At 46.2% G+C, this 25,336-nt stretch overlaps 1 protein-coding gene and 1 long non-coding RNA gene across 2 annotated transcripts in view; both read left to right on the top strand.

Moving 5' to 3' along the window:
* The window catches only part of LOC119173336 (uncharacterized), a 763,312-nt gene that overhangs the window by 281,311 nt on the left and 456,665 nt on the right, over positions 1-25,336 (top strand). The gene's annotated exons all lie outside the window — the stretch shown is intronic.
* LOC142817423 (uncharacterized) lies at positions 15,250-24,494 on the top strand. Its single transcript, XR_012895224.1, has 3 exons — positions 15,250-15,320; positions 16,009-16,364; positions 23,910-24,494. It is a non-coding gene; the product is annotated as an uncharacterized LOC142817423 (long non-coding RNA).

Below are 25,336 nucleotides of genomic sequence, written 5' to 3'. Positions count from 1 at the left end.
CGAAGGTCAACTTGTTGTCCAAGATTAAGCCTAAGAATTTATGCTCGGCTTTGACGGACAGACGTTGCCCGTTCAGTCGAATGTCAGGTTCCGAGTGCATGCCTCTCTTTCGAGAGAACAAGACACACGTGCTTTTGTGTGGGTTAAGTCGAAATCCGTTTTCATCTGCCCATTTCGAGACCTTGTTTAAACCCAGCTGAACCTGCCACTCACATATTGCCAAGTTGCATGACTTGAAGCCAAGCTGAACGTCGTCGACATATGTACAATAGAACATATTGTGGGGGATGGACAAGTGCAAGGAATTCTTTTTGATAATAAAAAATGTGCAACTAAGCACACCACCTTGTGGCACGCCTGTTTCTCGACAAATGTTTGTGAGAGAACACTGCCCACACGGACACGGAATGTCCGGTTCGACAGGTAACTTTCGATTATGTGAAACATTCTTCCGCGCTCACCAAGGTGGGACAGGTCTCTTAGAATTCCAGAACGCCATGTTGTCGAGGAACACAGAGAGAACACATTCCATCGAGGAACACAGAGAGAAACTATTGTTTATAGACGAAGGCGTCTCTGATCTGTGCCTCGATACGAACAAGGTGGACTGTGGTGGATCTACTTTCTCGAAACCCGCACTGAAATTGGTCGAGAAAATTGTTTCTTTCAAGGATATGTACAAGTCGGCAGTTTATCATTTTTTCGAAGACTTTGCACAAGCATCTTGTAAGTGCAATAGGCCTATACCTTGAAGCTGAAGAACGGTCCTTGCCCTGTTTCAAAATGGGAATAATAATAGCCTCTTTCCAGGAGGTAGGGATAGTGCCAGAAAACCAGATAGCATTGTACAAACAGAGTAAGGTTTTTCGTGTTTCTGCTGGTAGGTTTTTTAACATTTCATACACCACACGGTCAGAATCTGGGGCAGAAGTGCTGCAGGAGTTTAGAGATGTTCGCAGCTCAGCTAGACTGAAAGCTTGGTTATATGCTTCGTATCTAGTGGATTTGTGTTCGAGTTTCTGCTTTTCTATTCTTGTTCTGTATTATTGGAAAGTGTCAGTATAGTGGGATGAGCCGGATACCCGTTCAAAGTGTGCACCGAGGAAGTTTGCCTGATCTTCCAAGGTATCACCTTGAGTGTTTACGAGTGGGAGTGAGTGTACTTTTCTTCCTGCTACCCTACGAACCATGTTCCAGACTTTGTACTCTTGTGTATACGAATTTATCCCTGATAAAAACTTGTGCCAACTTTCTCTTCTGGCCTGCCGACGCGTTCTCCTGCCTCGAGATTTTATTTTCTTAAAGCTCTCAAGGTTTTCCGCTGTCGGCGAGTTCCGAAGCAACCTCCATGCCCTGTTCTGTTCCTTTCGCGCATTACGACACTCTGTGTTCTACCATGGGACGTGTCGTTTGCCGGGCATTCCAGATGTTTGCGGTATGCACCTGGCTGCTGCGTCAGTTAGAAAAGCTGTGAAATATTGCACAGCTTCATCTATGTTTAACTTACATATGTCTGTCCAACTCAAACGTATAGCGTTATGGAACTGTTCCCAGTCTGCTTTGTTTATCAGCCATTTGGGAACGCGTAGAGGACCTTCATATGTTGTTTGTGAACTCAACACTACAGGAAAACGGTCACTACCATATAGATTATTTATGATTTTCCATTTGAGTGGGGGTAGGACTGAAGGTTATACGATGCTGAGGTCGATAGACGAGTAAGTTTTGTTGGCAACGTTATAGTATGTTGGCTCTTTCCTATTCAACAAACAGGCACCGGAAGAGAAGAGAAATTCTTCAATGAGACGACCTCGTGCATCACAGCGAGAATCACCCTAATGTCCACTATGTGCATTTAGGTCCCCAAGAAGCAAATAAGGTTCTGGCAGTTCGTCTATTAAAGGCTGAAATTCACATATTTCAAGACGGTGGTGGGGAGGTACATACAAAGAGCAGATGGTGACGAGTTTGTTTAAAAGTACCGCTCGAACAGCCATCGCCTCAAGAGATGTCTGGAGTGATAAATGTGTACACGCTACTCCTTGGTTAATAATAATGGCTACGCCACCGGATGACGCCACAGCATCATCTCGGTCCTTTCGGTATATGACGTAAGCACGTAAAAAATTTGTATTGGAGGATTTTAGGTGTCTTTCCTGTACACAGAGCACTTGAGGTGAGTATTTTTATAAAAGCTCTTGTACGTCGTCGAGGTTCTTAAGCAGTCCTCTGACGTTCCAATGTATAATTTGTGTGTCCATATTGGAAGTAAAGTAGTGCTGTGTGTACGTTAAGGCAGTGACTTTTTTAAGCTGAAAAGTCGAGCTCAAGTAACAGGGCCATTGTCAGGCCTTGTTATAAGCTTTTTAGTTCTCTTGGCGCGCTCCAGAGAGCCGCGCCGTTCTTTTGACACCAGGGGTGCCGCCGTATCCATTGCCTCCTCGGAGGCACTGGATGTCCGCTCATGCGAGCTGGTTTTTCAAAGCTTGGGCCTCGCCTGGCGAGGTGAGGCCTTGAGACCCGAGGACCCTGGAGTCTCTGGTCTCTGTTCAATAGTAGGCGGAGTAGACTCAACTACTGCCGCCTTGGGGGCAGGCGCCACAGCCAATGGCTCGCTCTGCGCAGGCCGAAGGAGTGGCGAGGGCTGGTGCAACACTGCCCCCTGGCGCGCCGCATCAGCATATGTGGGGCCATAAAATGGCGAGACTCTTTTTCTTGCTTCTTTAAATGTAATGTTTTCTTTATCTTTAAAGTGATGATCTCTTTTTCTTTTTTCCAGAAAGAACATGAACGTGAGTACGCGGCATGATTTCTGCCACAGTTCACACAGTGTGATGGTTCTTCGCAATTGTCAGAATTGTGGCCTGACACTCCACATTGTGCACAAGTTTGGTGACCACGACAGCTTTGTGAGCCGTGGCCATACTTCTGGCATTTAAAACAACGACGCGGTTAGGTATGTGTGGTCTGATCGACGTCTTTGTGTACCCTGTTTGAATACTTTCTGGCAGATTACTGGAAGCGAACGTGAGTATCAGGTGTTTCGTTGGTGTTACCTTGTTGTCTCTTCTAATGGTGATCCTTTGTACATTGGTCACATTCTGATTCTTCCACCCCTCCAGAAGTTCCTCTTCAGTCAAGCCGAGCAAATCAGCATCAGATACTACTCCACGGGTTGTGTTCATCGATCTGTGTGGCGTTACAGTGATGGGAGTGTCACCAAAAGTTGATAGATTCTGTAGCTTTTCAAACTGCTCTTTTTCTCGAACTTCAAGGAGGAGGTCTCCGCTGGCCATTTTGGTAACTTTGTACCCGGCTACAAGAGTTTCTGTGAGACATCTGGCTACTACAAAGGGGGATACAGTTCTGGCTTGCTTGCTGCTTATCTCACTATGTATAACATGAAAATGGGGGAAGTTTTCACTTGATCGGTTGAAAAAGCCCAAGTCTTCGGTGCGTACACACTTTAAGGCGGTACGATTACTTAATAAGGCAAATGCTCTATGCATGCCAGTTTAATTTTATTCAGAAGCGTTGGAGGGCACCCATTATGGAGCCCAACGAGAGGACGCTACAAGTTTGTGGATGCTAAAACCTGCAGACGTCAGCCATACAATGCAACTATAACCCAATGCGCCTAGACCAAGGCAGGCTATTTGCACCGGGTTAACCCTAGCCGCCAGGAAGTTTGGAAGTAAACGGAAGAGAGTAGAAGACAGGACAGATAAATAGTAAGAGATAAAGACGAAGATGTAGGGAGAGGGAGATAGGAAAAGGCGACTGCCGATTTCCTCTGGGTGGGTCAGCCCAGAGGTGCCGTCTACGTCAAGCCGGGTCCAAAGGGGTGTGTTGCCTCTGCCGGGGGGCCTTAATGGTCCAATCACCCAGCGTCGGCTCAACCCCCAGGATCCCCTTTTCCTCGGACACGGCAAAGCCGCGCACGGCTAGGCGTGGGAGTGAGTAGAAACTGCCCCGTTATCTCGGGTCCGTGGTGTCGCTCCACACCAAACGCCTACTTGCGCAGGCGCCTCTGCGGGGGATATTCAGCTGGTTAGAGCTGCTTTACTTCAAAGTGAAAGAATAAATTATTCTTCTTTTAATTTGCAAGTCCGGTAGTTGGCTCATATGAAGGAATCACTGCTTGGTCCATTTACAGAACACAGAAACTCGCGCACACCACCATAACATAAACGCAGTGCACGCGGGAGAGTTGCGCATGGAAACCAGTCAGCTGCGCACTTTTTATCAAATCAAGATCGACCTGAAAATTTAAGAAAAAGGTTCACCTTGTAGCTACCGAGAAGCAAATAAATTGCGTGATTCATAAGAGAGAAAAAGTGGAAGCATTCCATCGTTCATGCATAGCACCATTTGCAAAACACATGATAGCGCCTTTTGTACTATATATATATATATATATATATATATATATATATATATATATAAATATAAATATATATATATATATTTATATATATATATATATATATATATATATATATATATATATATATAACTATGTAGTACATAAAAAAGTCAGTAAGTGTCATATGAGCCCTTTTGAAAAATTGAAGAGTCATCAAAAACTACCTACAAGACGAAACTAATAATAACAATAATTGTTGTTTTACGTCCTAAGTAAACGTGTGATTATGATAGACGCCATAGTGGAGAGCTCCGGGAATTTTCAAAGCGCCAATTCAAAAACGCATGATAGTGCCTTTCTACGAAAGGCACCAATCGCAATTTATTACATAAAAAGGCGAGTAAGTATCATATGCGCCCTTTCAAAGAATCGAATAGTCATCGAAAACTACACTGTAAGCAAAAACTATGCGAGTTCGGGGTTTTCACTGCTCATGACCTCTGAAAACTCTCTCGTGTTTAAAATTACTACCACGTGTTGGAGTAAAAGGTGGTACATGACGTAATTTTACCACCAGCTCTGAGGTACGTAGTGAAATGATGTCAAAATCCAGTTTTACCTCGTGGGGAGAATTCTATCACGTGATGTTTAACCTGCGTTTCAGAGTTTATTATCACGTTACTGCAAGCTGCAGCTGCTTCGGCGGCTTTTGGTACCATATCCTCCGAGTGACGCTTTCAGTGAATCTTGAAGGTACACGAGGACCACGGAAAAAATTTTTTTCAAAGTTTGGTATGGCATCGTCGCACCTCATGACTGACCTAGAGTCAACGCAATTTCACTGGAACTGGGAGCATCATGAGCACAACTAGCGAGAAAAGCATTCTGTAAACAAAAAAAAAGGTGGGGGTTCCACTCCAAGAAAAAAAAACCGCATGAAAGCTGTTCTGCATATTTTCGCAAATCGTTGGCTTTTGCTGTGCGGCATCCCTGGAGGTAGACGTTGAAAGAAGCTCGAGATCAGTGTGTCTGGTTGAGCTGATGAATTTCACGCGTTTCTTACATCATCGAACAACCGTGCACTTTTGAGCACGAACCTCCGAACCTGTACGTCGTGGATACCTCGCTTTCGTGCTGATTCGCGGAGAGCTGCCAGTAATAACAATGTCAAGCTGGTGTCGTCGTCCGTGGTTGCTTCCTTAAGAGTGACCAGTTACCAAAGCGATAAGCGAAAGGCTTCGCTACGTCGTTGACACGATGCCGGCCAGTGTGAGTGCGTCGCCATGGCAGTTAAAAGAAGCACCGCATATATTTTGCTCCACAGAAGATGATGTCTGCTGGAGTAAAGTGCAGCCCGAATCGTGCAACCCAAATAGTGCAGCTTGAAATGGCGACAAAATTCGCACAGAAGATGTATTCTAAGATCTCCAGCTGTCCTTCATCGCATAGCCGTGCTCCTCGAAAAGGCCTTGTATGCCGTCGGTAAGAAGCTGGTATACAGGCGTGCACCGCTCTTCTACACCCGTTGTCATGAATACGTGGTGCTACCGTGTTTGTTAACCGCCGCTCAATGAAAACCATTGAGCTGGCGTGGTCTGTGTGTACATAGGTACATTTTATGGACTCGTGGATCAGCAGTGTTAACACGGGTGGGGCCAACAGACCGGTGCGCGAGCTAATTATTTGGTATTCAAAAAGGTAGGATCGGGTGGGTTTATCATAAAAGGTCGGTGTGACATCTAGCGACTTGCAGCCCACCTGAAGTTTATGCTCGCATGTTTATTCGTTATTGTTAATTAATGCAAAAAACAGCTCTCTTACCGGCACTACATGGCAGGTCAAAAAGGCATGCCTATATATAAACCGGTTTGTCGAAGTACAGTAGCGTAACGCGTGCAGTCTGTTGAAGTGATGTTTTATTCTGCATTTGTAGTATGTGTGTGTTTGTCTGTATGGTAACCTATATGTCATGCATTCTGCCATCACTTGATCATTAATAAATTTGTTGATTCTTTGGGCGAATGCACCCGTCGATTTTCATTCCTTTACCACCGGAAATGACTCCTGAAAATCATCTTCAAAACATTCTGAATGCGGTAAAATTTCACTCTCTCTACACTCGCCCAAAACCACAGTGGCGTAAATTACTACTACCCTTCCCACATTCAAAAACTCAGTTAGCACGAGAGCAAATTTTTACTTCGACTGGTAGGTGGTAAAAAAAACCATAAATGGTAGTTCGCTAGAGGACAAGTGGTTTGCCACGGTTTCGAGGTTATTTCAGGTTACTTTCGTTAGTGTGTACCCACAAGACGAAACTAATAATAACAATATTTGTTATTTTACGCCCTAACGTAAATATGTGATTATCGCAGACGCCGTAGTGGAGGGCTCCGGAAGTTTTGACTATCTGGTGTTCTTTAGCGCATGCGCTGTCATCGCTCAGTACACATGCTTCTACCATTTCACCTCCAACGAAATCCAAACCCGCAATATTTGAATCAGCATTCTAGTACTCTGCCTAAAAAACCTTTGTTCCACACTTATCGTTTAGCTACGACAGGCGCGGACCAACACTGCCAAAATTGCATACACAAGAATACACGACAAAGTTGCATGAGAGGATCACCACTACCGTAGCTCAAATGCCGCAGCATCATGGAACCTCACTCACGTGTTTTTTTAAGAGACCATAGGTGAGATAAACTTAAGAGCTTGCAAACAAACAACTAAGAAACATGAAAGACGAAAAATTATTTTGGGGTACAGAACTTTATTTTAATGCATTGACTGGTCCTTGGCTGCAGGAGCGTTTACCAACACACGATAAGCAGAAAAAGTTTTTCGAGCAGCAACAGTGTAATGTATCCCTCTTGGAAATTTGTGTCTCGAATTCCGACACCTGGCCGGTATACTTTTGAAACATTTGCATGATTGATGCCAAATATGTTCGTGTCTCCGAGGTATATTACAGCTCTGTTAGTATAGAACGTCTGACCACAGGTTGTGGTTTGTTGTAAATGTTGGAACTTCTCACAAAAATTAACGTACCCCGGAAGCGATTGTCAAAAAAAATGACCCCGGCTGCAACATTTTTTAACTTCGTCATTCAGGAAGTCATGTATGCACTCCGCCATGGTGTGGTCAACAAATAAAGCCGCGAGGCCTAGAGAAGCGTCATTTACGAAAATGTAAACAATGTATTAGATTATTTTGGCGCCAACAAGTGTAGGCGTGAGAACTAAGCACAAGTAACGACGATCTTCTCTATATAATAAAATTTGTATTTATACAGGCAACATGAACATGGCGACGAGTGCAGCTTTGAAATGCGCGAAATACCACGATATATAACGGTGTTTAAAAGTTATCAGCAGTCATGCAGACACAGCAGAATCAGGGCGTTGATGAAGCATATATAAACATACTGGAAGAAATCTGCAGGGGACCAACTGATACCATAGTGCTTCATAAAGAAAGCAACAGAACACCAATCAAGAAGGGTGTAAGGCAGGGGGATAAATCTCTCCAATGCTATTTAGCAAGTGCTTACAGGAGGCTTTCAGGGGCCTAGAATGGGAACAGTTGTGGATGAGAGTTAATGGAGAGTACATCAGTAACCTGCGCTTCACCGATGGCATTGCATTGCTGAGTAACTCAGGGGACGAATTGCAACTCATGACTACGGAGTTAGACAAGAAGAGCGGAAAGGTAAGTCTTAAATTATTCTGCAGAAAACGAAAGTAATGTACAACAACGTCGAAAGACAGCATCAATTCTAAATAGGCAATAGTGCTCTTGAAGTTGTAAAATACTATGTCTACTTAGGTGAGGTAATAGCAGCGCAGCCAAACAATGATATTGAAGTAAGTAAAAGAAGAAGAATGGGGGGAGTACAATTGGCAAGCACTCTCAAATTATGAAAGGTAGACTGCCACTATCCTTTAAGAGGAAAAAATATAACAGCTGTATCTTGCCGGTACATAGCTACGGGGCAGAAACCTAGAGACTTACAAAGAGGGTTCAGCTTAAATCGAGGACGACGCAGCGAGCACTGGAAAAAGAAATGGCAGATGTAACCTTGAGAGACAATAAGAGAGCAGAGTGGATTAGGGAACAAACAGGGGATAAGGATACCATTGTTGAAATTAAGAACAACTGAACATGGGCTGGGCATGTAGTGCGTAGACAGGATAATCGCTCGTCATTAGGGTAAGTAACTGAATTTCGAGAGGAGGCAAGCGGGTTAGGAGAAGAGAGAAGGTTAGGCGGGCAGATGAGATTAAAAAGTTTGCGGGTATAAATTGGCAGCAACAAGCACAGGACTGAGTTGACTGGTGGAACATAGGGAAGGCCTTTGTCCTGAAGTGGACATCGTCAGGCTGATGGTAATGATGATGATGATAAATGATGAGTACGAGACAACGAGACGGCAGAAACAAACACCGATTTCGACGACCTTACTTTCGCGAGCACTAAAAGAATTCAAAAAGAAATAACGTCACAGACTCTGTTTTCCAGTAGTAATCTTGAAGATTGCATTGTGTTGGCGAAAGCTGAAAGTACTTTACGCGTCTTGTTCGGGCCACTCTTGCAGCTAATCTTACGGTCAAGCCAGGCCAAGCTGCGTGTGAACGGTCAGCACAGGCGCCCTTTTCCGTGGTCGTTCAGCCGGCTCGGAGCAATTCATGACGTAAGAGAGATGTCCGACTTTGAAATTGGTAATGTTCCGTGCTTGGGCTTTTTAAGGCATTTCTTGCTACTTAGGATGAAAAAATCCCCGCATATTTTTCCGCCCAGTAGTATGCACGCGCGCACCTGTACACACGTAATAAACAGATCAGCGTTACGTGTTCTTCAATATTCAAATCCTACCTAGCACTTGCTCTCTTTCAAAAGAAATGCACGATGGTCAGAACTCATGTGATTTAAGCACCCTGCCCACAGCGCGCTTCGAGTCCATACTGGGTGACCACTTGCATCTTGAAATTGGAGCAAAGGCTACGAAAGAATGAATACCACACATCTCTGTTGCTCCGCAAGACGGCTGCTTGCAGCAGATTTCAGTTTTGCTCACTCGCAACATTGACGTGCTTAGAAAATTACACTCACTAAAATATGAATGGAAGAAACATTTAAAGCGTCATATTACAAGTGATATTTCCTTGGAGAACAAAATAACGCGCTTGCAGGCGCACGCTGATGTCATAAGCGCCATGTTTAGTTTAGAAATGACTATGCTCGAAAACTGGTGCTATAAAGAAGTTAAAGTTAAAGGAAGACATTCTTGCAAAAAGATTATTAACTGTTCTTTACTTCCCGCAACTGTCTGAGGCATAATCAAGAGCTATTTATTTCAGGGATTGAGAATGTTGTCAGCAAATCTATGCGCTATTTTTAGACTGGTACTAGGCATTAGCTTCAGTTCAGTAGTTTCCAGAGTTAGGACAAGCAAGGTATAGCCCGGTATGGCACCGGATTGAACTAGAATAGGCTAGACACAAATATCAGAAACAAATCTCAGTGGCTATATATGCTTGCTTTCTGCAAGCATCGGAACCTATTGCAGAAGCCGAGTGTCCTTATTGATCAATTCAACCATTCCTGAAAATCCATGCAGTATCACGAACACTTTCCTTTTCCTTTTCATCCAAATTGGTAGTTAAAAGTTTACCGTAAAAGGGAAATTTTTTCACTCCACCGAACATCAATCTCCGGAATCTCGTCAGATGCGTGACTCCACATGTCCGAACAGTGTTGTGGGAAGCGGGACTCCCTTGTACAGTTTTTTTGGCGTGCACATGAAGAATCCCTAATTCAGGCGCGCTACAGAACCACCATTCGTTGTTTGTTGGACCCCTCGCAAGAACGATGGTGAAAGCTGTATCAGGCGCAAGTCCTCTGTGCGCTTCGAAGAAACGCCACAATCGGTGCTATACTGTTGCCTTGTGTATTTTCACGGACGTAAAGGGCTGAATGCCAACGTTCGGTTTGGCAATTTTCATAGCTTTTTCATGGAGCTGAAAGGCGAGAGCACTAGATATGGGTCACAGCGAACATGCCACATATGCGAATTACGTTATCCACTGCCGGTTAATTAAGGAAGTTCTATAATGTGGCTTTATTGTAGCCCTGATGGAGAACCAAAGTAACCTCAACTATGACGCTGAGAAGAGTGTCCGACTGCAGTGCGCGTCATGTATTTCACTCCGTGTAACACGGAGTGAAATAGAGCCACATTGAAAACGTGTGATAAACATCACGCACACGGGTATTCGACGCTCTGCGACGCTCGGTTATAGTTGCCAGTTACTTCCCGCCGAAATAGCTGAAACTCTTTTTTCATTGTATTCGCACCTTGCTTTGATACCCTGCCTACTTCTCTGAAACTTAGAATAGCAGAAGTATGTTTCGAAACCCCACTTTCTACGAAACGAAAGAAAGAGGTGGTTTTGTCGTGGCTCATGCACAGTCGCTTACGAACTGTTCTCCTTGTACTACCCAGTTAGGACTCGCATTAGGATGAGAGCATTGGTGGCGGCGATTTTGGCAACACCGCCAGGGCCAAGTACGACGTTCAGAAGCGTGCGCAGGTTTCCTCTTCAAGGAGATCAAATTCATCGTGGCACCTCTCTCCTGTTAATACGTCGGGATGACTTAGCGCCCCTTCATAAAACCGCTGCGCACGTCCCTCCAAATTTTTCGTCAATAGATTTTAGTCTGTCTGGTGAACCATTATACTCAAAATAGTGTTAGTATAGCAGTTTACCGGTTGTGAACAGAGCACGCGCCTTCCTTTCGGGCGTGCACTGCCATGCGGGCATTCCGGGCATGTGGCGCGCACTGCCATGCGGGCATTCCGAGCGTATTTTTAACGAGCTGTGCTCGTCACAAGTGCTGGGGATTTTCCAGTCTGGAATTATACTGATTTGGAAGTCATTTCACATTTTGTGACCCCGGATTGGAATGAGAATAAAATGGGGACAACGTTTGGGGAAATGGAATGGAAATGCAATAAGGCACATTTTGCCCAGAATGGAATTGGAATTGAATTACGTGTTTATTTTTAGAAACATAGGACGTTCTCGTCTACTTGCTGTTTTTAAAACTTGAAACTTATGTATATCACAGCCTCGAATTTAACATTACGACAGCTTTTTTCAAATAACACGGCTGACATATATCACGGTACAGTTCTAGGCAATGCGCCTACTACAACTTTGTCCTTATATAGACTGTGTTCCTCTGAAGTTTTTCTCTATTCTTCGCGTAACCATGATTAAGAGGAACTATGGCGGCAGCATTTCCTCCCCCTTTCTTGTGCCTTCTTTTCTTTGTTATGATAAGATCGATATAATCTAAGCAGGTAAGGCATTAGGCCAACATAAGAAGACATCTTTTTTATTTTTTATTTTGTATTCCAGTTTGCGTGCCTTCTCACTTCACACTACCCTCCCCCTTTCTCAACACTGTCTCGCCTGTCTTGACTCATGGGTTTCTTCGCCCGAAACTGTCCGTGAAGGTCTGTAGGTCAGCGCAGCACACAGTCGTATACGATGAAGCGTGTGCGCTCGTCCTCCGTAAAAACAGAGACAAAGAATAAACTTTTAAAAGCATTGGTTATGGAAGACACCTGAGGATGGAAAGCCAACATAACCACGACCATGGTGGCACCTCCCCGAGCCCCGACGTGACGATTCGCGCGGAAGAAAATCCACATTCCCTCTGTTATAAAATGGGGCGAGGACCGAATGGCGCCGCCACCACGCCATCTGGCGGCTAGAGAAGCAATACGTACCATTATGCTCTACCACACAGGCTCCTCAGCCCTGTGATTCACGCTTGAGCAGTTCATGTTTGTGAAGCGCAACAGATAGTTAGGTAGACGGCAATTCTTTTTCCCTCACTTCTTTTCTTACAAAGAACCGTTAAAAAACCATCATTCCTACACCATTCGGCTTTTAAAAAATGGCTAAGCAACCAATTGTCTCCTAGCACTTTGTTTCGTAATTTCGATTAATAAAACCAAAAATTGGGCATACTTTTGCACCTTGTTCTGCTTGAGACCTATATTGAAGCATTTCAAGATCACGAGGACGCTTAAGCACTTTTTTTGGGGTCAATTTATTTATGAGGTCAATGAGGTCACCTTACACCAAAGAACTACTGCCCAATGAACAATTTGCAAAAAACTGCAAGGCAGCTTGCATATAAAGTGGTTTTTTAACCAGAACTCTCGTTTACAGACTACTTTTCTTGCTAAATCCGTTTTTGTCTTTCTCATTTTCTTCCCGAGCGACATATGCCTGAGGGTACATACATAGCGGGATAACCACAAAGAAGTTGTTCAGAAAAAAACTACGTTTTGTTCTTCTAGCGTGCCTTCACTAAAATTAGGAGTGGTAAGGGCGCAACCATTGAGAAAATAAATATGTGAACGAGAGTTCTTGCTTAAAACAACAAATTACAGGAAAGCCGCCTTCTAGATTTTGCAATGTGACCATTGCTGAACGTGCTCACATGATCAGGTGTTGGGAAGATGAAGCCAAGGAGATCGGACGTACCCAAATCTTGAGCTGAGATCAGGTCATACTTCCCTCCCAGTGCTCCAGTTGTGGAAACATTTGAATATTATCATAATCTCTTTTAAATTTCAAGAGTTTCTCAGGAAACTTCGGTGAGTTTGAGCGTATCTATCTATCTATGTATCTATCTATCTATCTATTTATCTATCTAGCCACTTACATTTGGTGGCTGCTGTGGTCACCCCCTTAACTTGGCGTGAACCAAAATTAACTGAGAGGGTAAGATGGTTTGACGAATATGACGCACTGGTCAAGACATGAACAACGTCACAATTCCGTCGCGTACATCGTCAAACACTACCCGCCAGACGGTGGCACATACACACGGGCGGGTATGTGCCACTCGTATGCGGGTATTTGCCACAGGTTATTGACACTTAGTATATACCCAGGAACGACGAGAACACACAAGGGCAATTTTAACGCCAGAGCGTTAAGAAATACCCGACATTGGTATCGTCGACCCGACGAATGCAAAGATTAAGTGTCAGCATCCCAGCAAGAATCGAGCCCAAGCATTGTGCGTGGCAATGAAGCATTTACCACAGAGCTACGACAGGCCTCGGAACTACTTTTCAAGTACACGCTAATCTTCGTGAAACATCAATAGTGGTTGGAGGGCTGCCTATCAATTTTGTAAGCATTACATATGTACTTCTTTGATACAGCCACCACGTCGAGTTAACGTCAAATCTGGCTAGTTGGCTTGCGCTGAAGTTGTTTTATGTAGCGGTGTCCAGGGCCAGCAGCTTTGCTAGCATCCGTGCTTCATGTCAGCTTCTGGTGTTGCTAATACCCATGTTCTAGTTGGCATTGTTGAGCAAGTGCAAACAAGTGATTATATAAACCTCTGCAACTTTTGAGCTTATGTCTGTGCGTAGAACAACTTTACATATATGTAGCGTCAATTAATGACTTGTCGCTCGATAAAAAATTGCAACATAGCAACCTTTCCTCCGCATGCTTCTTGTAACGTCAATTCCCAGTTACAGGGGATGTGCTAAGTTTACCTTTTCTTTGAACGTTGCTTCCTTCCAACGACTTGGCTCATATTCGTATTCACATCGCCAAGTAAACAGGATAATGAAGAAAAACGTATTTTGCAACCTTCTAATAGGTACTATTGTAATATCAAAATGAAATAAATATTGTATAAATATCGGAGTGGAAGGCCACAACGCATTCTCTAGGTTCACTTCAGTCAGCCGAAGTTGTGAGTCGGTGTGGTGTAAAGTCTGAACTATCTGGCAACTTAGAAAGTAGAAACCTTGGCTTTGATTAGCATGTATACAAATGCATTATCCTAACAGATACTAAAGGCGGAAACAAATTATCCCTGCACGTTGCTTCTCATTGATACTCCCACACAAAAGTGGCAAACACTCTACGCAAGGCGTCATCTTTATTTCACGGGCAGTTCAATACATGACACAGACAGATAACCTTTGCGTGTAGAAATACCGGCGCATCGGTGAACACAGAAGGTTCTCCATCAAAGTTTTCGAGGGGCGCTTCACACGCGTGAGTGCGACGAGCAGTGTGCCCTTGTCTTCCGCATTCGCAAAAGAAATAGTACCACTGCAATCACCATCGGTCGTATACGCGTAGCGCTATCCTGTGCAACGCCAGCTGCTACAGAGTAGTGGCTGAGTAAGCCCAATGCACTCATCCAGTTCGCTGTAATAGCACTATTCAAAGCTCCCGATTCTACGGTGAGTTTGAATAACAATAATTGTTCTTTATCTCCGCCTGCCAATTTCCAAAATCTAAATGTCGCAATGGGTTTTTTTTTCGCAGATTGTACATCAGCTACATAATTGGAAGTACCACCTGTCTGTGGTATTAAAATTTTCTGCCGTTGTTTCATTTACGTGCAGCTCGTTCGTTAATGCAAGCGATTCTTAGAGGTCCAAGAAGAATGATACAAGCAAGAAGATTAATTTATTCTCGCTAAATGATTTATTATTGTTTCATTTACAAGGAAAGGTTTCGGTTTCTAGGTGTTGATTTGGGCGGTGACGTCGCAGTGTATATAAGTAGCTGAGTGATGTGTCGACAAAAGGCTTTGACGCGCGTAGTCTTCATTATCGTCTGCTCTCGCACACGCGTGCCAAACAGACGCCTGCAAAATAAAGGGGCCGTCTAGCACCTGTTAAAAAATGCACAGCTAGCTTCAGCAGCTGCGATTCTTTGCCGGTACGTGCATGGCGGAGGTATGAAGGCCACTCACCTCACTACAGAGGCGGTTTGACGTCACTGGTACTTTGCTTATGTACATAAAAAAGAATTCAATCATACGTTGAAACGACAACTGCTACGCACACAGCCGTTTGTTCTCTTGTGGCACGGTTGAGGCATGCACTCAGAATGTGAGTACTGAAGCAGAATACGTTGCTCACAAGACCCTAATACGCTATCGTGACCTACTCCTAAAAACAAAGCTTGCTTAGAATTTCTCATTTCTAATAAATTAACTTGCAATGACTCTGCCCACGCTTTAACTTTGCAATGGGAACGTTTGGCCTGACGTCAATAATTGAAAAGGTATTTCACAATTTATAATTACGGAAAATTGGGCGAGTTTGTACTTGAACATGGTGGTTGTTGAGTGCGTAAATAGACAAGGAACGAAAGACAGCGGTAGACCTACGAGCGCTTACTTCAAACTAAAATCTATTTCCAGAAAAGGCCACGTTTTATCCTACAGCGAATAAGTAAACGCATGCGTTAAATTATAATCTAAACAACCCCGAAGGACAGCTATCAGCTAAGAGACAAAAATGCAAAACACCCACTTGTGTCTCGTACAGAAAATAAAAACTGAGGTGAAAGACCCCACATCTTATGGCACTCAAGAAAGTGGCTTTGCTTGCCTGCTCTCAGCGTCGAAAACTTATCTAAGTAAGCCACTTAACTGGTTATTACGTTAATAGATGGCTGGCTGACTCACGTGGAAGCATACAGAAGGACTACAAAACATCTCTTGTTGTCCTGTTCTTGTACCATAAAAGAACAAAGGTCTTGCTGAACTCTGTAGTGCACCCGCATTTTTCACAGGGCCGCGCGAGGTGTGAATATGTAGGTCAAAGAGATACGGAGCCTCATCTGCTGCAACCAAGGAATGCGCAGTGCCAGTGCGCTCCGCTCGTGCAACACGTCCAACACGGTTCACAAAAAGTTTCGGTCGAGTTGAGAAGCTGTGGTTGATCACGCTGTCCAGAAGTGCGATGTCGAGACCACGGGCTGCCACATCCGTGACCAGCATGACAGGCACCTGGCATGCCTGAAACTTGGACACATTGACGCATCATGCTGCCTGGTCAAGGCTGCTGCACGCGTACGTGCAGTTGCACCAGCGCGCTCCAAATGTCACGGAGAATTCAGCGTGGTGGCGGGTGGCAACAAAGATGAAGGTGAGCTCATCCGGTTTGATTACATGCTTAGGGAGGTGTAGCAAAATGGCCGTCTTCTCATTGTTGCGGCACATCACGTATACTGTCTTCAGCTGCTCATTGAGCTTGTCCACTACATCGGGGCCAAGTTAACATTGGTTGCATCTGAAAGAAGTGCTCTAAACAACGTTCGAAACAGACCAAACGAAAGGCATTCCATGGTCAACGTTGCATCTGGACTGCTTCGCCAATCTTTTGTGTTGTAGGGACTTGTGAAGAGCCGGACAAATACAACTTACATTATGCTTCGCATTAAAACGACGTCCACATTGTATCGGTAGGCCACCTCCTTCAGTCAATGAGAAAGACCTGGAACGTATGAAATGACGGCATACTTTCTTTTCTCCCACACTTGGACAACTGCTTCATCATCCTGCGTTTTCGCCTTGTTGAGCCTCAGGCACTTTTGGCTCGCGGTGTCGATACTGCTTTCCGGCTAGCCAGCCTCGCGCAGTTTGTTAATTTGACCTGTTGCACCTTTGTACATCAAATTCTGGCATAATTTTGCGACCACTGAACAGATGCAGCTACAGGAAATTTTATTCTTGACCAACTTCGATTGGTGAGAGCGGTAATCTAGCAGGGTTTTTGAAGAGCGGGGCATGTATTTCCATCCCACGTGTGAACTACCAAGTACGAGGTTCAGGTCAAGGAACAGAATGGATTGGTCTTTAGTGGTTTCAAACTAAGACTTTCAGCCTAATCTCTCTCCCTAAAGACCTTCAACACAGCCACTAGCTTACGGCTGAAATAATAATAATAATAATAATAATAATAATAATATGATATGATGGGTGTAAACAGTCAATCACCTATGGTGCATACATGTACGATTGTGGCATATACCCAACCACGGGTATGAGCCACTTTTTGGCAAAAATGGTTTGACGATGTACACGATGGAATTGGAACATCATTCATGTCATGTCTAGCAAGTCACGTCAAACCATCTTACATAATAATTTGGTTTCAGTCTAAGCGGGTGAAGACCGATAGATAGATAGATAGATAGATAAATAGATAGATAGATAGATAGATAGATAGATAGATAGATAGATAGATAGATAGATAGATAGATAGATAGATAGATAGATAGATAGATAGATAGATAGATAGATAGTGCCACGTTCCATTTCCCAAGTTTTTGTTATCGTCCGAAAACACCGCACGATTCTCAGCGCAAACCGCGCCTGCAGTTTTCTAGAAGGTTCCGGACTGTAGTAGATCATTTCGATAAGATCACGCCCACTGTGCGAACGGTACAGATTGTTCTGGAAGCTACGCCACCGCCAGCGATAACGCTAGAACATTCGACGGCAAGAGTATAAATGCCGACGCGCTTCGCCGCTTGTCAGTTGTTGATCGAAGGCCGACGCTCCGTTCGCCGCTATCAGTCCGAGACTGCTATCTGTGCGGGACTGCTGCTGTAATTAGACTTTCAGTTTACCGGGCACAGGTTCGCCCAAATAAACAGTTAAATCCTAACACGAAGTCTCCTGTCTTCGGCCACGTCACGACCCCGTGACATCTGGTGGAGGTGCCGCTTCGTTCATGTACCGGACGCCCCCGTCAAGCCGTGAACCCAGCCCACGTCGCGGAGAAGACACCGACGCCAACCAGGAGCAGCGAACAAGCCGCCGACAGCAAGGGCTACCACCGGAGTACGGGATTCTACCAGACAAGGCGCGGAAGACGAAGGCCATGACCGCGACTGCAGCGACAATGACAACCGCAGCGTCCCAGCCCACGATGGTCATGCATCAACCCAGGTAACCACCAATTTTCCATGGGTCATCGTTCGAAGACCCGGAGTCCTGGCTGGAGCATACGACCGTGTGGCCGCCCTCAACCACTGGGACCATGACGAAAAGCTGCGTCGTGTGTTCTTCTATTTGGAAGACACCGCAAGGACTTGGCTTGAAAATAGGGAGTCCACGCTCCGAACGTGGGATGTTTTCTGCGGCGCATTCCTTCAAACGTTCGCGAGCGTCGCTCGCAAAGAGAGGGCTGCTGCTTTATTAGAGACTCGGGTTCAGCTACCAAATGAAAATGTCGCCATTTTCACAGAAGAAATGACGCAACTATTCCGTCACGCTGATCCAGGCATGCCTGAAGAGAAAAAAGTTCGTTTCCTCATGCGAGGGGTCAAACAGGAGCTCTTCGCGGGGCTGATGAGAAACCCACCGATAACCGTCCAAGAATTTGTAGCAGAAGCGACCACTATCGAAAAGACCCTGGACATGCGCACTAGACAGTATAATCGTCGCCTGACTGCAGACTGCGCTGCTGCTCAAGCCAGTAACTCCGGAGACCTGCGTGAAACGATCCGAGCGATCGTGCGGGAAGAGCTGCGCAAGCTGTTGCCTTCGGCCCAGCCTCAAGTGGATTCAATTGCCGACATTGTACGAGAAGAAGTTCGGCAATCGCTTCAAATTCCCCACGCACCGCTGCCCGAGCCGGAAGCTATGAGCTACGCAGCTGCACTGCGCCACAACGCTCCTCCCCGTCCACGCCAAAACGCCGCCCCATCGCACTTCCGTCGACAGACGCCACCGCCGCCACCACCCCCACCGACGTCATACCGTTCGCCAGCGGCCCAGCGCAGTGCACCGAGAAAGACTGACGTCTGGCGCACCCCTGACCATCGCCCGCTCTGCTACCACTGCGGCGAGGCCGGACACACATACCGCCGTTGCCAGTACCGACAGATGGGACTACGTGGCTTCGCCGTCAATGCACCGCGTCCACAGCCAGGAGAACGACCACGTGACATCGCCGACTACCTGACAGGAACTCGGTGGACACCACGAAGCCCTTCGCGTTCGCCGTCGCCCAGCCGTCGCACGTCACCGCACCACCGGCAGTACTCTGGCCTAACGCGGGGCCGGTCTCCTAGCCCGTATCCGGGAAACTAAGGGCAGCAACCGGTGGAGGTGCGGTTGCTGTGCGACGAACTACTGAAGATCCTCCGACGACGACGACGCCGCGACGGAGCTTTCCGAACACAACGCCAACCAGGCAAAGCCCTGACGGCGAAAGCTCATTTACCGAAGGTGGCCTGACGACGCAGCATGGAAGCAGCGGAACAAGCCGACGCAGCCGTGACCCGACGCCACGCCCTAACTGTAATGCGAGACGGCGAACTAGCGACCTCGACGTTCTTATCGACGGCCACAGTGTGACTGCTCTCGTCGATACTGGAGCCGACTATTCTGTCATCAGTGGGTCGTTCGCCGCGAAGTTAAAGAAAGTTAGGACAGCTTGGAAAGGCCCTGAAATCCGCACAGCCGGAGGTCATCTCGTAACGCCTGCAGGAATCTGCACAGCGAGACTCACCAATAACGGCCGTATTTATCCTACAGACTTCGTAGTCCTACAGCGTTGCTCGAGAGATGTCATTCTTGGCATGGACTTCTTATGCCTCCATGGTGCTGTCATCAACCTAAAAACAAAGTCGATAACGTTATCCACAGAAGAAGCACTACCGCCGCGCACGCCGTCAGGACACCATGCCTTGAATGTGCTGGAAGAACAAGTCACTATTCCGCCTCGCTCAAGCGTCATTATTTCAGTCGGCGCTCCTAAATCACCTGACTTGGAAGGCGTCGTTGAAGGCAGTCAGCATCTGTTGGTCACCCGAAATATTTGCGTCGCAAGAGGAATCGCAGAGCTGCGGGGAGGCAAAGCAACGGTTTTGCTCACGAATTTCAGCAATGAGTACAAACATGTGAACAAAGGAACAACGGTCGCATACATCGAAGAAATTGTCGAAGCCACCAGTGCTTTCGCCCTCGCCGATTCTGCGGAACCTGCTCAGAGAAACCAAGCCCCTCCCATAGCTTTCGACGTCAATCCCAGATTTCCGAACGATAAGCAAGAACAGCTCAAGGCCCTGCTCCTGCAATACGAAGATTGCTTTTCGTCGTCATCGAAAATTCGGCAGACCCCAATCACGAAACATCGCATCATAACCGAAGAAAATGCCAGACCACTCCGTCAGAGTCCGTACAGGGTTTCGACGCGAGAACGTGAGGCCATGAAGAGACAAGTTGATGAAATGCTGCGGGATGACATTATCCAGCCGTCCAAAAGTCCATGGGCATCCCCCGTGGTGTTAGTGAAGAAAAAGGATGGGACCCTACGTTTCTGCGTCGATTATCGCCGCCTGAACAAAATCACAAGAAAGGACGTGAATCCCCTCCCACGAATAGACGACGCACTTGATCGGCTCCATAACGCCAAGTACTTTTCGTCAATGGACCTTAAGACTGGCTATTGGCAAATCGAAGTCGGCGAAAGAGACCGAGAGAAGACGGCGTTCATAACACCGGACGGCCTCTTCGAGTTTAAGGTGATGCCCTTCGGCCTTTGCTCAGCGCCTGCAACGTTTCAACGCGTTATGGATACAGTACTGGCAGGATTGAAGTGGCAGACTTGCCTTGTGTACTTGGACGACGTCGTCGTGTTTTCCTCGAGTTTCGACGAGCATCTTCGGCGCCTTGAAGCTGTACTTCAAGCCATCAAGACTTCCGGACTCACACTGAAGCCAGAAAAGTGCAGATTTGCGTATGAGGAGCTCTTGTTTCTGGGGCACGTTATGAGCAAGTCTGGAGTTCGTCCCGATCCACGGAAAACAGCCGCCATCGCCGACTTCCCACCGCCCACTGACAAGAAAGCCGTGCGCCGATTTCTGGGCCTGTGTGCCTATTATAGGCGGTTCGTGAAAAACTTCGCCCGAATCGCCGATCCTCTCACTAACCTTACCAAGGCCGACGTGGAGTTTAAGTGGGGAACGCCGCAGGAACACGCTTTCAAGGAGCTTAAACATCGCCTCCAGACGCCTCCGTTACTTGCCCATTTCGACGAAATCGCCGAGACAGAAATACATACTGACGCAAGCAGCGTAGGTCTTGGCGCCGTTCTTGTGCAGAGGGCTGACGTACTTGAAAGGGTTATTAGTTACGCCAGCCGATCGCTATCCAAAGCAGAAGCAAATTATTCCACAACAGAAAAGGAGTGCCTCGCCATCATCTGGGCTACGTCGAAATTTCGCCCCTACCTCTACGGCAGGCCCTTCAAAGTTGTGAGCGACCACCACGCATTGTGTTGGCTAGCCACCTTGAAGGACCCCTCAGGTCGCCTCGCACGATGGAGCCTGAGACTTCAAGAATATGACATTACTGTCATTTACAAGTCCGGCAAAAAACACTCCGACGCCGACTGTCTCTCTCGTGCGCCTGTCGACCAACCGCTACCCGACGACCCGGATGACGACTACTTCTTAGGAACGATAACTACCGACGACTTCGCTGAACGACAGAGGGCCGACCCGGAACTTAAGGCCCTAATAGAATACCTGGAAGGCAGGACCGCCGAAGTCCCGAAGATATTCAAGCGCGCACTTGCGTCGTTCTTTCTACGAAACGGTCTTCTACAAAAGAAAAACTTTTCACCGCTTCGAGCTAAGTACCTTCTTGTAGTGCCTTCAGCTCTGCGACCAGAACTCCTGGAGGCCCTTCACGACGATCCGACGGCAGGGCACCTCGGTGTTTCTCGCACGCTCGCGAGGATACAAGAAAGGTACTACTCGCCACGTCTTACCACCGACGTCACTCGTTATGTGAGAACATGCCGGGACTGTCAGCGACGCAAGACACCGCCAACAACGCCAGCGGGACTTCTGCAGCCAATTGATCCACCTTGCCGACCTTTCCAGCAGATTGGTATGGACCTACTGGAGCCGTTCCCGACGTCGGCTTTCGGAAACAAGTGGATCGTGGTAGCTACCGACTACCTCACCCGCTACGCCGAGACAAAAGCCCCGCCAAAAGGCAGTGCATCCGAAGTAGCTAAATTCTTCGTCGAAAATATCGTCCTACGTCACGGCGCCCCAGAGGTCCTTATCACCGACAGAGGAACGGCATTCACTGCCGACTTAACTCAAGCAATCTTGGCATACATCCAAACAAACCACCGCCGGACGACAGCGTACCACCCACAGACCAACGGCCTCACCGAGCGGCTTAACAAGACGATCGCCGACATGCTGTCAATGTACGTCGATGTCGAACACAAGACGTGGGACGCCATTCTTCCGTATGTGACCTTCGCATACAACACGGCGGTGCAGGAGACGACGCAGATATCGCCATACAAATTGGTCTACGGAAGGAGCCCGGCAACGACGCTCGATGCCATGTTACCCAACGTCACCGACGAAGAAAACCTCGATGTGAGCGAGTACCTTCAACGCGCCGAAGAAGCCCGACAACTTGCGCGTCTCCGTATCAAGAATCAACAGACGACCGACAGCCACCGTTACAACCTTCGACGACGCTTCGTGGAATACCAGCCCGGTGAACGTGTTTGGGTGTGGACGCCGATACGCCGACGTGGACTAAGTGAAAAGCTTCTGCGACGGTACTTCGGACCGTACAGGGTGGTTCGACGGCTCGGCCCACTTGATTACGAGGTTGTCCCCGACGGCATCACGAACTCTCAACGACGCCGATCGCGACCTGAAGTCGTCCATGTCGCGCGCCTCAAGCCGTTTCATGCGCGTTAACAAACTGAACTAGTGTTTTTTTGTATTATTGTTGTATCGTAGTTTATTCATTGTACTTTCTTGCATTATTATTGTACTTTCATCTTTAGTTAAAGCATCGGGACGATGCCTTTTTTCAGAGGGGGGCAATGCCACGTTCCATTTCCCAAGTTTTTGTTATCGTCCGAAAACACCGCACGATTCTCAGCGCAAACCGCGCCTGCAGTTTTCTAGAAGGTTCCGGACTGTAGTAGATCATTTCGATAAGATCACGCCCACTGTGCGAACGGTACAGATTGTTCTGGAAGCTACGCCACCGCCAGCGATAACGCTAGAACATTCGACGGCAAGAGTATAAATGCCGACGCGCTTCGCCGCTTGTCAGTTGTTGATCGAAGGCCGACGCTCCGTTCGCCGCTATCAGTCCGAGACTGCTATCAGTGCGGGACTGCTGCTGTAATTAGACTTTCAGTTCACCGGGCACAGGTTCGCCCAAATAAACAGTTAAATCCTAACACGAAGTCTCCTGTCTTCGGCCACGTCACGACCCCGTGACAATAGATAGATAGATGCCAAAAGTCTTTACAGTAGCCAAGTAAAGGCTTCGCATGTGAAAAAGAAATCTGTAGAACAACGGTAAGTATGCCTGCTTCTGCCTCGCATTTATTTTTCAATCAAAGAGCTTGTTAAGTTACGAAATTAGCCAGAACACAGTAATCATGGCCCATTGCCGAAAAAAAATGTGCTTGATGGCGGCGATGGCCGCAATATATGTGTGTGTGAGTGACTGTGTGTGCGCATTTATTGAACTTCCAAGGCATCCAAGTCTTACTTTTGTTCCGCCATCTCAGCTCAGGTGCTATGCTGTAAATAATTGCGATGTTTTAAGCAGGCAACACATTTCTTCATTCCGCCTATTGAACAATACATTCTTATGATCACATATTTGCTGCAACACCCAGGCAGGACCACCTTTCAAGTTGATGGCAACACAACGGCCGGAAATGTGTGCCCTTCATCTTCCTGTCAGTCGGCTGCCCTGCCAATGGAAGTATCGTCGTCCGCTCAGCTCAGGAGTGCCAAAAGCGGCGCTAGTACCGGCTACCCGACCACGGTGCCGTCATTCCGAAGTTGTCTGTCGCGTGTGAATGCAACCACCTGAAGTACCCGTCCTTCACATAGTCGCGCCAAAATAAAAAATGCGTGAGCCCTAAAGTGGGCCCTAAAGGTCAGGAATACAGCTGAATGCACCTCTATGTGTGCAAATTTTTTCTGTGTGAATACGACCAAAACCTTGAGAAAAATATTTCACAATTCTTGAAAAATATTGTGTCAATGTTGAAATATTTTAGAGAAGTGTGATTGTTGTTCATTTTCATTTCATTGGGCTTATCGTGGACACCTGTAAAATTAGTCACTGAAACTTAAACTGAATTAAACTTAAATTAGCCACTGCAACTTACTTCAGTGTCAAAAATTTCTTGACACAGAAGTAGTTCTTTGCACTGAACTTGTTCATGGAGGTACCTTGAGCCCATAGTATTTTTCGCGACAGCTTGGTAGAATAATTGTGAAGCTACTATAGAAGCAGCACTGAAATTCCATAATGTATTTATTGAACGAAACCCTGCAGTGGTTTTAAAGGTAGTCTAACTTTTGCGGACACACACTGCAGTATGATGCCTCAATACGAACAATGCGAACTTAGGCTCATGTCTGAATCGACATTGTCCAAGAGGTCTTACATAGGAACTCTCGAAGAATGCCTGCTGATGCACGCGCTTACGATATTTACTACACTTTCACATTGTTTGCTTTGGGTTCATTCAGTTCGTGTTTTGAACAAACGCCGCTGATGCATTTTCGTATGTATTGTGTGAGAACCCAGATTTTTGTACTTGTGCACTGCTGATCTAAGGTTGCTTAAAGAAATACAGTAGGCTAAATGTTTGCGTGTTGCTATAGAGAGTTTTAGTAGCCGCCTATATTGTTAAAATTCTTCAGAAGGGTGTTAAATATAAAAACATGGTAAACTTGGGAAGAACTAAAAGTACACGACACACGCTCTCAGAAAAGCGAACTTTTTTATAGTAACATCTGTGATTTTTTTTTCTTTCAAGAACCCAAGAAAAAGAGGAGAAAAAGTAAACGTGCTGATATCTACATAATTCAAACAAAAACCTTCGAGTAACCCGGCCATCAGAAAAAGAAGATAACAATTGAGCTGATGTAGCACTTGTTTGAGTATATCCCACCTGCGATAAATATAAGAAAATGAATAGCTAGATAAATTTTTACCTGGTAAAGGATATTGTAAATTGAGGGAAACTCAATCACATCGTGTGTTTACAGGGGGGGGGGGGACATTTCACATATGCAATTAGGCTAA

This window comes from Rhipicephalus microplus, chromosome 5, assembly GCF_043290135.1.
Source record: "Rhipicephalus microplus isolate Deutch F79 chromosome 5, USDA_Rmic, whole genome shotgun sequence".
Taxonomy (NCBI): Eukaryota; Metazoa; Arthropoda; class Arachnida; order Ixodida; family Ixodidae; genus Rhipicephalus; species Rhipicephalus microplus.
This window is presented reverse-complemented; position numbering and strand designations above follow the sequence as displayed.